We start from the raw sequence: 14,725 nt of genomic DNA, 5'->3' as shown, positions 1-14,725 counted from the left end.
AAGGAATAAAGGGGCAGAAACTGACCTAAAACCAGCTCAATATTCACATGTTCATGTTTCCTACCCACATGAAGAAAGCTAGATGCTTTTCTCTTTTTCCTTGGATATATTTTTCTTCTACAATCTCTTTAATAGATCATCACCACTTCCATGTTGCTGCACCTTCATGCTTTGCTTTCATTTCATCTTTTCTCTATCTTTTCCATAATTTACAAGTGAACTTAGATCTACTTTTATTATTTTTCTTCCACTCATCATTTCACTCTTCTTTTTCTTCCCTGTATAAACACCTTCTCCTCTCATTCTAATACACACATTCACAACACAACATCAAAACATCTCTAAGATGATCTAAGTTCTCTCTAGAGCAACCTCTCTAAGAGCAACTCCTCTCCTTCTCTTTCTCTTACCGGTGATCACACTCCTAGTCCTAGTCTTCTTAAGCCGACTTTCAGTGCCACCAAACCCTCTGTCAACGTGCTTCGGTCCTAGTCTCCTCGGGAGCCGACGGTAGTGCCGCGACCACAACGGTTACAGAACCAGCCAAGCAAGGGTAACGCCCTAGCAACGCAGCCAAGCTAAAGTCACGCTTTAGCAAGATCTCAACATTTCCCGGTGATGTCGCTCTGCTCGATCTACAATATTGAGTATCGATTGTGTTAACAAGAAGAAACTTCAGCAAAGTCCTCACCACGAGGCAGAAAGAATCTCACGACGAGGTTGGTGCTCTCCTCGTCTACAATCGCTTGATAGAAGTCAGGTCAAGGGACACCCCCGACGACCGCACCCGAACGGTGCTGGCACGCCCGCGCAAAAAAAGAGACTGTTGACCAGCTGCAGCAAAATTGGAGCCAAACATTTTGGCACGCCCAGTGGGACTACATCAGAGTCTTTTCTCTTAAAGCACTGATACGCTAAAAGCAAGCGCATAATTTAACCCTGAAATGTCATTAGTAGCATAGAATAAATAGGGATCGTTCTATTCCGGGGATTGAGGGTACACCTGTCATTGTCAAACAATTAAACAATTAAAATTAAAACAAAGTATAATATTTACACATATGCACATTATTTACGAATTAAAAGGGGGTTTTTGATTTTGGTTTTTCTGAAAATTAAACTAAGTTAACAAAATACTTAAAATGCTAAAACATAAAAATATAAATGGAATGCAAGAACAAAGATTAAAATCGAAACATATGATTAAAATTAATCCAAGTTCATCATTGTTCATCATAGTCATGCAAGAGGAATTGATCATGTGAAACGTTCAAAGCAAACAATTTCCCATATTTTACTTTCAACGCTAATTAATCTAAGTGAAAGCACATAGACTAATCCTATCAAACATGCATTCAAGCCCTAGAAAGCTAGTCAATCATACATGTTTAACGCAAGAAGCATCTAGAAAGGCTATCAATTCAAATGTGCAACTTAGTATGAAAAAGTCCACCTAAGTGCAATCTTCTTTGATTAAATTCGGTTTTTGTACAAAACCTTTACTACTTATTGATTCAAGAACACAAAATCAAAAAGTTGATTCATGTTCTTAAATTCGTAGCACCAATTATATAAAAACCCTAAATGTTTCGAACCCTTTAAGATTAACATACAAAAGATTTCTATCATGCAAATTTAATCAAACACTCACACATAAGCAACCATAATTCGCAAAGTATGAATCTGAAAATTAACTATTAATCATAAAATTTCAGAAAACAATACTCGTTCAAACATATGTGTCAACTAAGGCATAACCAACGAAAATTACAAAGCAAAGGTTACAAGGCGAATCGGATTACACCGTGATGAAGATGGGATGAATGGTCTCTTGAATTTCGAAAGCAATCTTCAAGGATGGTGATGGATGATGTGCACGGCTTGTCCTCTTCTTCCTTGGCCTTGCTTGAACTTCGTGGTTGCCCTAGAGGATGGAGAAGAACACGGCTTAGGCTAGAGAACTTTTCTGATTTTTTTTTCAAAGTGTAAAACGCAATGGAAGCGAACCCTTGACGTTGAGAGAAGAGAGGAATATATAGGGGACGGCCCCTAGGTCTCCATGCCGTCCAAAACCCTAGAAAAGCTCACGGCAATTGCTTGCACTTCCACATAATTTCCTCCAATGACTTCTTGCCACATAAGCCCTATGAGGTGTCTCAACCAATCACATAATTTCCTAGAATATTTCCCTTGATTTTCTTGCCGAAATTCTTGAGATAATTTCTGATTTTCTGTCTTTAAATTCGGCCAAAACTCTTTAGGGAATGTAGGAATGTATCTAGTCTTCATTTGAGCTTTTCTTGGTCTCCACCTTTTTCTCTTTCCTTAAAACTCTCTAGGGAATATCTTTGCCGTCCAAAACCCTAGGAATTTCACGTTCTCCCTTGTTTATCTCTTCCTTTTTCACGGCAAAACATCTAGGGTTTATCTCCAAGTATTTTCTTTCCATAAAAATAGCCCTAGATAATCTCCCTAGAAAATCTCTTTTTAATTTCTGATTTTTGGACGCCTCTTCCTTGTTTCTCTCTTGCAAATTCACGGCAAAACATCTTTAGGGCTAGGGTTTGCGTCACAAACCCTAGTTCCATGGGCTTTGGTGGGCTTTTATCCAATTAGCCGAAAATCCAACAAGTCTTGAGAGTTTTTGGGCCTCCATGCGTCACTTCTATGCCATGTCATCTTCCAACGTCACAACACTTTATTTTCTTCATTTCTTTTCATAGTTGCGTTGGAAACTTCATTGGTAAGCTCTCCTCCATTTCGCAGGGTTTCCTGGTTGCACTAGGAAAGCTTGTTTCTTCATTTCTGCTCAAATGTGTGGACCGTTTTCTCTCATATTTGTTTGTCTTGATGTTCGCAGGCTCCTCTTTCCATTTGTGAGTTCATTTTCACTTTCTAGCTCGGAGGTCCTGAAAATAGAAACTAGTATGAGAAATAGAAACTTTCCTAAATTGAAAAATAGCAACTTACCAAAAATGAAAAATAGAAAGTTACTAAAAATGAAAAATAGAAACTTGCCAGAAATGAGAAATGAAAACTACAAGAATAGAAACTTTCTAAAAATGGAAAATAGAAACTAAGAAAAATGGAAACTTTCTACAAATAGGAACTTTCCCAATCAAAGAATGGAAACTTTCCTAAACAGAGTTTTACTAAGGAAATGACGCAAGAAATGTAAGGAAATGCAGTTAAAACGTCGCATTAAAATGCTCCTATCAAATTCCCCCACACTTAGCTTTTGCTAGTCCCTTAGCAAAATCAAACAAAGACACACACTAAGACTCAACGAAAATTAAAGACTCAAACAAACAAAGACTCTATTGCCCTTCAACTATTTGTCTCAGCAATCTCTTACTTTCACAACACCAAGATTAGCACTTCACCAAGAATCAATGTTTAGGCATTCGAGAGTTAATTAAAACACATAATTCACATGAACACAAGTAGGACTTGGTTGGAACAATGGTGATGGTTTCTGTTAAGCATGCTTCAAACAAGTTCGATTCAATTCCTCACAAGGTATATCCACTCTTTCTTCTCTCAGATCATGGCAATGCTTAAAAGCTTATACACTCAATTATATGTGAAAGATAGCAAGTATATCACATAATGCAAGAAACGAAAGCACAAGTATAATTTTCTTTAAAGATCTCATGAAGGATATCAACTACTTGCACAGATGGACCCAAGCCATAGGTTCAACTCTTGTAACTCATCTCCACATCAGAGGCTGTCCCATCTTAAGGATCAAGAAGGTCCCCTCAAAGGTTGTAATGGGGCCATGGCTCAAGGTTTAAAGAAACGAAGGGTAAGGAATTTAACAAAGTGTCCTGAAAACCAAGTAGAGCTTATGTAAATGTAGAGAGTCCTCGAAATATGTCACCAAGGCATTGCAAAAACGTCACTTTCTCCTAGTGGTCACATAAAAGGGCCTAATGTCTTCATGTTGGGCCCAATCTTCATTGTAAACTTCCCTTGAACTCTAGTGAAAAGGACAAAGGCCAAATTTTTCTGTAGTGGGCCTTCAATTCAAAGCAAACTCCAAGATCACTAAGTATGGGGTACTAAAGTCCATAAACATATTCTCTTTTCTTTTTCTTAGCCGTTTACATATTTTCATTTTTTTTCCATTTTCTTTTTCTCGGCTTTTTCATACATTTTTCATTCATGGACAAGTTTACCCCCACACTTGAACCTTCACCTCTTCTTATTCTTCAAAATTGACGTCAAAATTCTTCAAGTAAAGTCTCAATTTAGCTCCACTAAGTCCTTAGGACAAAGGGTAGGGTTATAGCTATACTAAGGCTTAGGTTGAAGATTTTAAGGGTGATGAAAGAAAAGGCTTAACGTAGGCTCAAAGGGGTTTATCTAGGGGAGTCCCACGACGGGCACAATTAGGGACACAGGTTCATTTGGCAATGGTGGTAGTTCCTAGGGTGCCTCTATCCCTTCCAGAATCAGGGCCATATATTGATATCACGTCTCAACAAGCACAAGAGCGAATTCTAGCATTCTCTAGTCCATCAAACTTAATCTATGGCAAGTAGTCAATCAAGATGAAAGAATAATGAGATCATCAAAACATCGCCAAGAAATTAAGAATATATTTTCATTTTCACTCCAAGAAAAAGGAACATGGTTCAATTATCTCACATGGGTTTATATGAATCAAAACTCATCTTAACATGCTCATATTCTGTACCAAAGTTTCGAAATCCATATCCACTACAAGACACATATTTTTCATATATCTCAATTAACCAAAGAATACCATTTTAAGTTATCTCAATTTCGTGATCCTCTTTTAGTCATGATTTTAGAGATATAGAATCATCCTAGACAGTTGAAAGGGCATCCTAAGACTCAAAACAAAAAAAAAAACAAAAGCAACGAAATTTTTATTTTTATGACATTTTTCGATTTTTTTGTATTTTTCAATATATATATGACTCAAAACAATAAAAGACAAAATATAAATCCCTTCCCCCACACTTAAATATTGCATTGTCCTCAATGTAATTAATCATAAGCATGCAATGAAACACTTAAGCATATAGGGATGAAATTTACGAAAATAATGTTCAAAGACAAACAAAAAGCTACAAAAATAAAGAAGTAGGGAAGAAGACGAAAAATCTGCGTTGAAGGCTCCTCCACAGCTACTTCTGAATTGGGTTGCCTCCCAAGCAGCGCTTAATGTTTATAGTCTTTCAGCCTAGACTTGGTTTCCTCTCGTCCTCAGTTGGGTGGGCCTTCAGAGCCTCCTTTTGGGTTTGGAATTGTGTTGCTCGGAAGCCTACCAGTTTCATGAAACTTGGTCATGAAGTCCACCACTTGTCCCATCTGCTTTTTGAGTTCAGCAATGTCCTTGGTGTGGGTCTGTTGTCCTTGCATCAAAGTCTGTGTGGCACTAGTCAATGCCTGAGTGGAATTAGTCAATGCCTCAATCGTCTTATCATAGTGGGAATTTGAATTCCCTACGTTCTGTGGAGGAGGCATGTAAGGCCTTTGAAAGGAAGGTCCTTGAAATGAAGGTCCTTGGGGACGTTGGAAACTCCCACCAAGAGGATTCTGAACATTCTCATTGTTGGTCCACTTGAAGTTGGGGTGATCCCTCCATCCAGGGTTATAGGTATTCGAATATGGATCATACCTTGGACGTTGGGGACCCCCTTGGTTCCCTTGATAGCCTCCTATGGCATTCACAGACTCCCAACCACCATTCTCACTTAGTTGAGGACATTGATCCGTAGGATGTCCTTGGGTAAAGCATACCCCACAAGCAGAAGGTCCTCCTTGGCCTTGAATAGTCGCTACCTTGTTCACAAGAAGGGTGAGTTTGCTCAATTGATCCGCAATGGCAGGACTAGTGCTCACCTCATTGACCCTACGAGTGGTCTGTCTCACACCCTCATACTGTTGAGTGTTTAGGGCACGATTTTCAATAAGTTCCTTTCCAGCTGCAGGTGACTTGTCCACAAAAGCTCCTCCAGCTGCAGCATCAAGCATTTGCCTTTCCAAAGGTAGGAGTCCTTCATAAAAACATGTAAGGAGGGTCTCATCCTTCATCTGATGTTGAGGACATTGCGCAAGTAAGGAATTGAACCTCTCAAAATAGGCAGAATAGGACTCATCTGGGGCTTGTTCAATCCCACTGAGCTTCTTCCTGAGTGTGATGACCTTTGAAGCGGGGAAGTATTTTTCCAAGAAGGCCTTCCTCATTGTTTCCCAAGAGGTGATACGTCCAGCAGGAATCTCATATAGCCAATCTTTGGCTCTGTCAGCTAAGGAGAATGGAAATGCCTTCATCTTCAGAATGTTCTCATCTGCTCCTTGTGGTTGCATGTTAGAACACACAACCTGAAATGCTCTAAGATGCTTGTTGGCGTCCTCCATAGGAAGCCCATGAAACTTAGGGAGTTGGTGCAATAATCCACTCTTCAGCTCAAACTCTGCATTTCTGCCTGCAGCAGGGGCAGGGTACACAATACCTATAGGGGGTCCTCCCTCAACTGTTGCTGTGGATAGTTCCCTAATGGATGCCATTCTCTCTTCTTGAACTTCTTCAGGTGGTGGTGAAGGTGGTGGTGTAGAGTTAGACGAAATCACAGGTGAAGGTGAACGTGAAGGAGGAGATGGGGTAGGTGTAGGTGATGTAGATTCCTCAGAAGGATAGATTCTCTTCCCTTGCTCGTTAAACTTGTACTCTTTGAATGACAAAGAGGAAGGTCTTCTGTACTCAAGTTGTGGAGGATTCTTCAAACGAGCAAGTCTTTCTTCAATCTCTCGTACACTAGGGATTTTAGAAGGCTCGGTCATTCATGGATATCCTGAACAACATTAAGAAGTACACAAGTTAGTAAATTACAAAATACAAGAAATACAAATTAATATTTTATACAAAAACGTCACTATTCACAATGCAACAAAAGAGACTTACAAATTTTGTACAAGTAAGAGAAGTAAGAAAATAGACCAATTTACAATTGAGAGTTATGTACAAGTATTTAATTTTTGTCATGGAAATGTCATAAACAAGGTTAATAACTCAATTGATTCCAAGTTGTAAGTCGAGCCCAATAGAAACCACTACTATTGGTGAGCTACGATATAGGGATAGTCGCTTAGACATAAGTCACTTTCCTTTGTTTCAGAAGGCCAGATAGCCAGATTAAGAGGTAAGTGAGAGGGAGGACTCATTTTGGTGATACTACGGAGGCTACTCCCTCATTGAGGTTTACGCCCCTATTGGCTACTTCCACATTGTGGTTTACGCACAGTCTGTAGTATCTCTGAGATCCAATTTGAACCCATCACCCAGGGTCTCAACCTAAGACACCATCTGTAATGCCCCTTACTCAGCTTGGAAATTACTCATGTGTTAAACTGTTCTCCAAATGTTAATAAAGGCCGCCCTCAACCTCATACGACCTTAGAAAGGTACGAATGAAGGGTTAAGGCCAATATTAACAAAAGGGCCCTTGTCTACTCATACGATTTTACACACTCACAACAATTAAGTAATTAACAAAATTTATAACTCCATTTTATTTTCGTTAATTCTATTTCTTTACAAGTATAATTAGACAAAACACAAAACTTTCACACAAAGTACAAAACGTCACTATTCACATCTAATTAACTTTTTTTTTTTTTTTCTTTTTTTTTTCGGTTTCTTTTCTCTTTTTCTTCTTTTATTTTTAAAATTATTTTCAACACTTAGGTACGGGAACAGGGAATCTCAGAGTGCAATGGGCTGTAACAGCTTCCTTTCCGAGATTATGTTTAATCCAATATACCTTAAGTGTCACAACAATTTCTTACATTTTCTTTTGTCATAAATATTATTGATATCAAATTTAATTCCAAGCGGTAAATCAAATGGACGTGCGGCCCAAGTATAATCGTCTAGACACTAAGTCCCTCCTACATCCTTTGGGCAACCTTACTGAAATGGCCAGGTAGGGGAGGGCGAACACAAGAGGTAGGATCCATTTTGGCATAGGCTACTCCCTCATTGAGGTTTACGCCCATTTGTAAGCACTTCTGAATCCAGAACCCGTTATGAACGTTGTCCCCTTCCTAGACACCACCTCACATAGGCTATACTTACTTGGATATAAAAGGTCCTAAGTGTGAAGACAGTTCAATGAATGTTAATAAAGGCCGCCCTCAACCTTAAGGGACCTGAACTAGGTACCAATAAGGGGTTTAGGCCAATATTAATAAACACGACTTCACCTATTCCTTCTTTAATTTACAACTAACAATTAAACTCGTGTTCAACAATAAAAATAACAACCTAAATAATTAAACTAAATTTCGACAATTACAAAATAATTAACAAGTAAAATTTTTTTTTTTTTTTTTTTTTTTTTTCGGTCACATTACAAACAAAACAATATATTCACAAAGTGACAAATGATTTTTCAATCCCCGGCAACGGCGCCAAAAATTGATACGCTAAAAGCAAGCGCATAATTTAACCCTGAAATGTCATTAGTAGCATAGAATAAATAGGGATCGTTCTATTCCGGGGATTGAGGGTACACCTGTCATTGTCAAACAATTAAACAATTAAAATTAAAACAAAGTATAATATTTACACATATGCACATTATTTACGAATTAAAAGGGGGTTTTTGATTTTGGTTTTTCTGAAAATTAAACTAAGTTAACAAAATACTTAAAATGCTAAAACATAAAAATATAAATGGAATGCAAGAACAAAGATTAAAATCGAAACATATGATTAAAATTAATCCAAGTTCATCATTGTTCATCATAGTCATGCAAGAGGAATTGATCATGTGAAACGTTCAAAGCAAACAATTTCCCATATTTTACTTTCAACGCTAATTAATCTAAGTGAAAGCACATAGACTAATCCTATCAAACATGCATTCAAGCCCTAGAAAGCTAGTCAATCATACATGTTTAACGCAAGAAGCATCTAGAAAGGCTATCAATTCAAATGTGCAACTTAGTATGAAAAAGTCCACCTAAGTGCAATCTTCTTTGATTAAATTCGGTTTTTGTACAAAACCTTTACTACTTATTGATTCAAGAACACAAAATCAAAAAGTTGATTCATGTTCTTAAATTCGTAGCACCAATTATATAAAAACCCTAAATGTTTCGAACCCTTTAAGATTAACATACAAAAGATTTCTATCATGCAAATTTAATCAAACACTCACACATAAGCAACCATAATTCGCAAAGTATGAATCTGAAAATTAACTATTAATCATAAAATTTCAGAAAACAATACTCGTTCAAACATATGTGTCAACTAAGGCATAACCAACGAAAATTACAAAGCAAAGGTTACAAGGCGAATCGGATTACACCGTGATGAAGATGGGATGAATGGTCTCTTGAATTTCGAAAGCAATCTTCAAGGATGGTGATGGATGATGTGCACGGCTTGTCCTCTTCTTCCTTGGCCTTGCTTGAACTTCGTGGTTGCCCTAGAGGATGGAGAAGAACACGGCTTAGGCTAGAGAACTTTTCTGATTTTTTTTTCAAAGTGTAAAACGCAATGGAAGCGAACCCTTGACGTTGAGAGAAGAGAGGAATATATAGGGGACGGCCCCTAGGTCTCCATGCCGTCCAAAACCCTAGAAAAGCTCACGGCAATTGCTTGCACTTCCACATAATTTCCTCCAATGACTTCTTGCCACATAAGCCCTATGAGGTGTCTCAACCAATCACATAATTTCCTAGAATATTTCCCTTGATTTTCTTGCCGAAATTCTTGAGATAATTTCTGATTTTCTGTCTTTAAATTCGGCCAAAACTCTTTAGGGAATGTAGGAATGTATCTAGTCTTCATTTGAGCTTTTCTTGGTCTCCACCTTTTTCTCTTTCCTTAAAACTCTCTAGGGAATATCTTTGCCGTCCAAAACCCTAGGAATTTCACGTTCTCCCTTGTTTATCTCTTCCTTTTTCACGGCAAAACATCTAGGGTTTATCTCCAAGTATTTTCTTTCCATAAAAATAGCCCTAGATAATCTCCCTAGAAAATCTCTTTTTAATTTCTGATTTTTGGACGCCTCTTCCTTGTTTCTCTCTTGCAAATTCACGGCAAAACATCTTTAGGGCTAGGGTTTGCGTCACAAACCCTAGTTCCATGGGCTTTGGTGGGCTTTTATCCAATTAGCCGAAAATCCAACAAGTCTTGAGAGTTTTTGGGCCTCCATGCGTCACTTCTATGCCATGTCATCTTCCAACGTCACAACACTTTATTTTCTTCATTTCTTTTCATAGTTGCGTTGGAAACTTCATTGGTAAGCTCTCCTCCATTTCGCAGGGTTTCCTGGTTGCACTAGGAAAGCTTGTTTCTTCATTTCTGCTCAAATGTGTGGACCGTTTTCTCTCATATTTGTTTGTCTTGATGTTCGCAGGCTCCTCTTTCCATTTGTGAGTTCATTTTCACTTTCTAGCTCGGAGGTCCTGAAAATAGAAACTAGTATGAGAAATAGAAACTTTCCTAAATTGAAAAATAGCAACTTACCAAAAATGAAAAATAGAAAGTTACTAAAAATGAAAAATAGAAACTTGCCAGAAATGAGAAATGAAAACTACAAGAATAGAAACTTTCTAAAAATGGAAAATAGAAACTAAGAAAAATGGAAACTTTCTACAAATAGGAACTTTCCCAATCAAAGAATGGAAACTTTCCTAAACAGAGTTTTACTAAGGAAATGACGCAAGAAATGTAAGGAAATGCAGTTAAAACGTCGCATTAAAATGCTCCTATCAAATTCCCCCACACTTAGCTTTTGCTAGTCCCTTAGCAAAATCAAACAAAGACACACACTAAGACTCAACGAAAATTAAAGACTCAAACAAACAAAGACTCTATTGCCCTTCAACTATTTGTCTCAGCAATCTCTTACTTTCACAACACCAAGATTAGCACTTCACCAAGAATCAATGTTTAGGCATTCGAGAGTTAATTAAAACACATAATTCACATGAACACAAGTAGGACTTGGTTGGAACAATGGTGATGGTTTCTGTTAAGCATGCTTCAAACAAGTTCGATTCAATTCCTCACAAGGTATATCCACTCTTTCTTCTCTCAGATCATGGCAATGCTTAAAAGCTTATACACTCAATTATATGTGAAAGATAGCAAGTATATCACATAATGCAAGAAACGAAAGCACAAGTATAATTTTCTTTAAAGATCTCATGAAGGATATCAACTACTTGCACAGATGGACCCAAGCCATAGGTTCAACTCTTGTAACTCATCTCCACATCAGAGGCTGTCCCATCTTAAGGATCAAGAAGGTCCCCTCAAAGGTTGTAATGGGGCCATGGCTCAAGGTTTAAAGAAACGAAGGGTAAGGAATTTAACAAAGTGTCCTGAAAACCAAGTAGAGCTTATGTAAATGTAGAGAGTCCTCGAAATATGTCACCAAGGCATTGCAAAAACGTCACTTTCTCCTAGTGGTCACATAAAAGGGCCTAATGTCTTCATGTTGGGCCCAATCTTCATTGTAAACTTCCCTTGAACTCTAGTGAAAAGGACAAAGGCCAAATTTTTCTGTAGTGGGCCTTCAATTCAAAGCAAACTCCAAGATCACTAAGTATGGGGTACTAAAGTCCATAAACATATTCTCTTTTCTTTTTCTTAGCCGTTTACATATTTTCATTTTTTTTCCATTTTCTTTTTCTCGGCTTTTTCATACATTTTTCATTCATGGACAAGTTTACCCCCACACTTGAACCTTCACCTCTTCTTATTCTTCAAAATTGACGTCAAAATTCTTCAAGTAAAGTCTCAATTTAGCTCCACTAAGTCCTTAGGACAAAGGGTAGGGTTATAGCTATACTAAGGCTTAGGTTGAAGATTTTAAGGGTGATGAAAGAAAAGGCTTAACGTAGGCTCAAAGGGGTTTATCTAGGGGAGTCCCACGACGGGCACAATTAGGGACACAGGTTCATTTGGCAATGGTGGTAGTTCCTAGGGTGCCTCTATCCCTTCCAGAATCAGGGCCATATATTGATATCACGTCTCAACAAGCACAAGAGCGAATTCTAGCATTCTCTAGTCCATCAAACTTAATCTATGGCAAGTAGTCAATCAAGATGAAAGAATAATGAGATCATCAAAACATCGCCAAGAAATTAAGAATATATTTTCATTTTCACTCCAAGAAAAAGGAACATGGTTCAATTATCTCACATGGGTTTATATGAATCAAAACTCATCTTAACATGCTCATATTCTGTACCAAAGTTTCGAAATCCATATCCACTACAAGACACATATTTTTCATATATCTCAATTAACCAAAGAATACCATTTTAAGTTATCTCAATTTCGTGATCCTCTTTTAGTCATGATTTTAGAGATATAGAATCATCCTAGACAGTTGAAAGGGCATCCTAAGACTCAAAACAAAAAAAAAAACAAAAGCAACGAAATTTTTATTTTTATGACATTTTTCGATTTTTTTGTATTTTTCAATATATATATGACTCAAAACAATAAAAGACAAAATATAAATCCCTTCCCCCACACTTAAATATTGCATTGTCCTCAATGTAATTAATCATAAGCATGCAATGAAACACTTAAGCATATAGGGATGAAATTTACGAAAATAATGTTCAAAGACAAACAAAAAGCTACAAAAATAAAGAAGTAGGGAAGAAGACGAAAAATCTGCGTTGAAGGCTCCTCCACAGCTACTTCTGAATTGGGTTGCCTCCCAAGCAGCGCTTAATGTTTATAGTCTTTCAGCCTAGACTTGGTTTCCTCTCGTCCTCAGTTGGGTGGGCCTTCAGAGCCTCCTTTTGGGTTTGGAATTGTGTTGCTCGGAAGCCTACCAGTTTCATGAAACTTGGTCATGAAGTCCACCACTTGTCCCATCTGCTTTTTGAGTTCAGCAATGTCCTTGGTGTGGGTCTGTTGTCCTTGCATCAAAGTCTGTGTGGCACTAGTCAATGCCTGAGTGGAATTAGTCAATGCCTCAATCGTCTTATCATAGTGGGAATTTGAATTCCCTACGTTCTGTGGAGGAGGCATGTAAGGCCTTTGAAAGGAAGGTCCTTGAAATGAAGGTCCTTGGGGACGTTGGAAACTCCCACCAAGAGGATTCTGAACATTCTCATTGTTGGTCCACTTGAAGTTGGGGTGATCCCTCCATCCAGGGTTATAGGTATTCGAATATGGATCATACCTTGGACGTTGGGGACCCCCTTGGTTCCCTTGATAGCCTCCTATGGCATTCACAGACTCCCAACCACCATTCTCACTTAGTTGAGGACATTGATCCGTAGGATGTCCTTGGGTAAAGCATACCCCACAAGCAGAAGGTCCTCCTTGGCCTTGAATAGTCGCTACCTTGTTCACAAGAAGGGTGAGTTTGCTCAATTGATCCGCAATGGCAGGACTAGTGCTCACCTCATTGACCCTACGAGTGGTCTGTCTCACACCCTCATACTGTTGAGTGTTTAGGGCACGATTTTCAATAAGTTCCTTTCCAGCTGCAGGTGACTTGTCCACAAAAGCTCCTCCAGCTGCAGCATCAAGCATTTGCCTTTCCAAAGGTAGGAGTCCTTCATAAAAACATGTAAGGAGGGTCTCATCCTTCATCTGATGTTGAGGACATTGCGCAAGTAAGGAATTGAACCTCTCAAAATAGGCAGAATAGGACTCATCTGGGGCTTGTTCAATCCCACTGAGCTTCTTCCTGAGTGTGATGACCTTTGAAGCGGGGAAGTATTTTTCCAAGAAGGCCTTCCTCATTGTTTCCCAAGAGGTGATACGTCCAGCAGGAATCTCATATAGCCAATCTTTGGCTCTGTCAGCTAAGGAGAATGGAAATGCCTTCATCTTCAGAATGTTCTCATCTGCTCCTTGTGGTTGCATGTTAGAACACACAACCTGAAATGCTCTAAGATGCTTGTTGGCGTCCTCCATAGGAAGCCCATGAAACTTAGGGAGTTGGTGCAATAATCCACTCTTCAGCTCAAACTCTGCATTTCTGCCTGCAGCAGGGGCAGGGTACACAATACCTATAGGGGGTCCTCCCTCAACTGTTGCTGTGGATAGTTCCCTAATGGATGCCATTCTCTCTTCTTGAACTTCTTCAGGTGGTGGTGAAGGTGGTGGTGTAGAGTTAGACGAAATCACAGGTGAAGGTGAACGTGAAGGAGGAGATGGGGTAGGTGTAGGTGATGTAGATTCCTCAGAAGGATAGATTCTCTTCCCTTGCTCGTTAAACTTGTACTCTTTGAATGACAAAGAGGAAGGTCTTCTGTACTCAAGTTGTGGAGGATTCTTCAAACGAGCAAGTCTTTCTTCAATCTCTCGTACACTAGGGATTTTAGAAGGCTCGGTCATTCATGGATATCCTGAACAACATTAAGAAGTACACAAGTTAGTAAATTACAAAATACAAGAAATACAAATTAATATTTTATACAAAAACGTCACTATTCACAATGCAACAAAAGAGACTTACAAATTTTGTACAAGTAAGAGAAGTAAGAAAATAGACCAATTTACAATTGAGAGTTATGTACAAGTATTTAATTTTTGTCATGGAAATGTCATAAACAAGGTTAATAACTCAATTGATTCCAAGTTGTAAGTCGAGCCCAATAGAAACCACTACTATTGGTGAGCTACGATATAGGGATAGTCGCTTAGACATAAGTCACTTTCCTTTGTTTCAGAAGGCCAGATAGCCAGATTAAG

Source organism: Rosa rugosa, chromosome 3 (assembly GCF_958449725.1).
Source record: "Rosa rugosa chromosome 3, drRosRugo1.1, whole genome shotgun sequence".
Classification (NCBI taxonomy): Eukaryota; Viridiplantae; Streptophyta; class Magnoliopsida; order Rosales; family Rosaceae; genus Rosa; species Rosa rugosa.
This window is presented reverse-complemented; position numbering follows the sequence as displayed.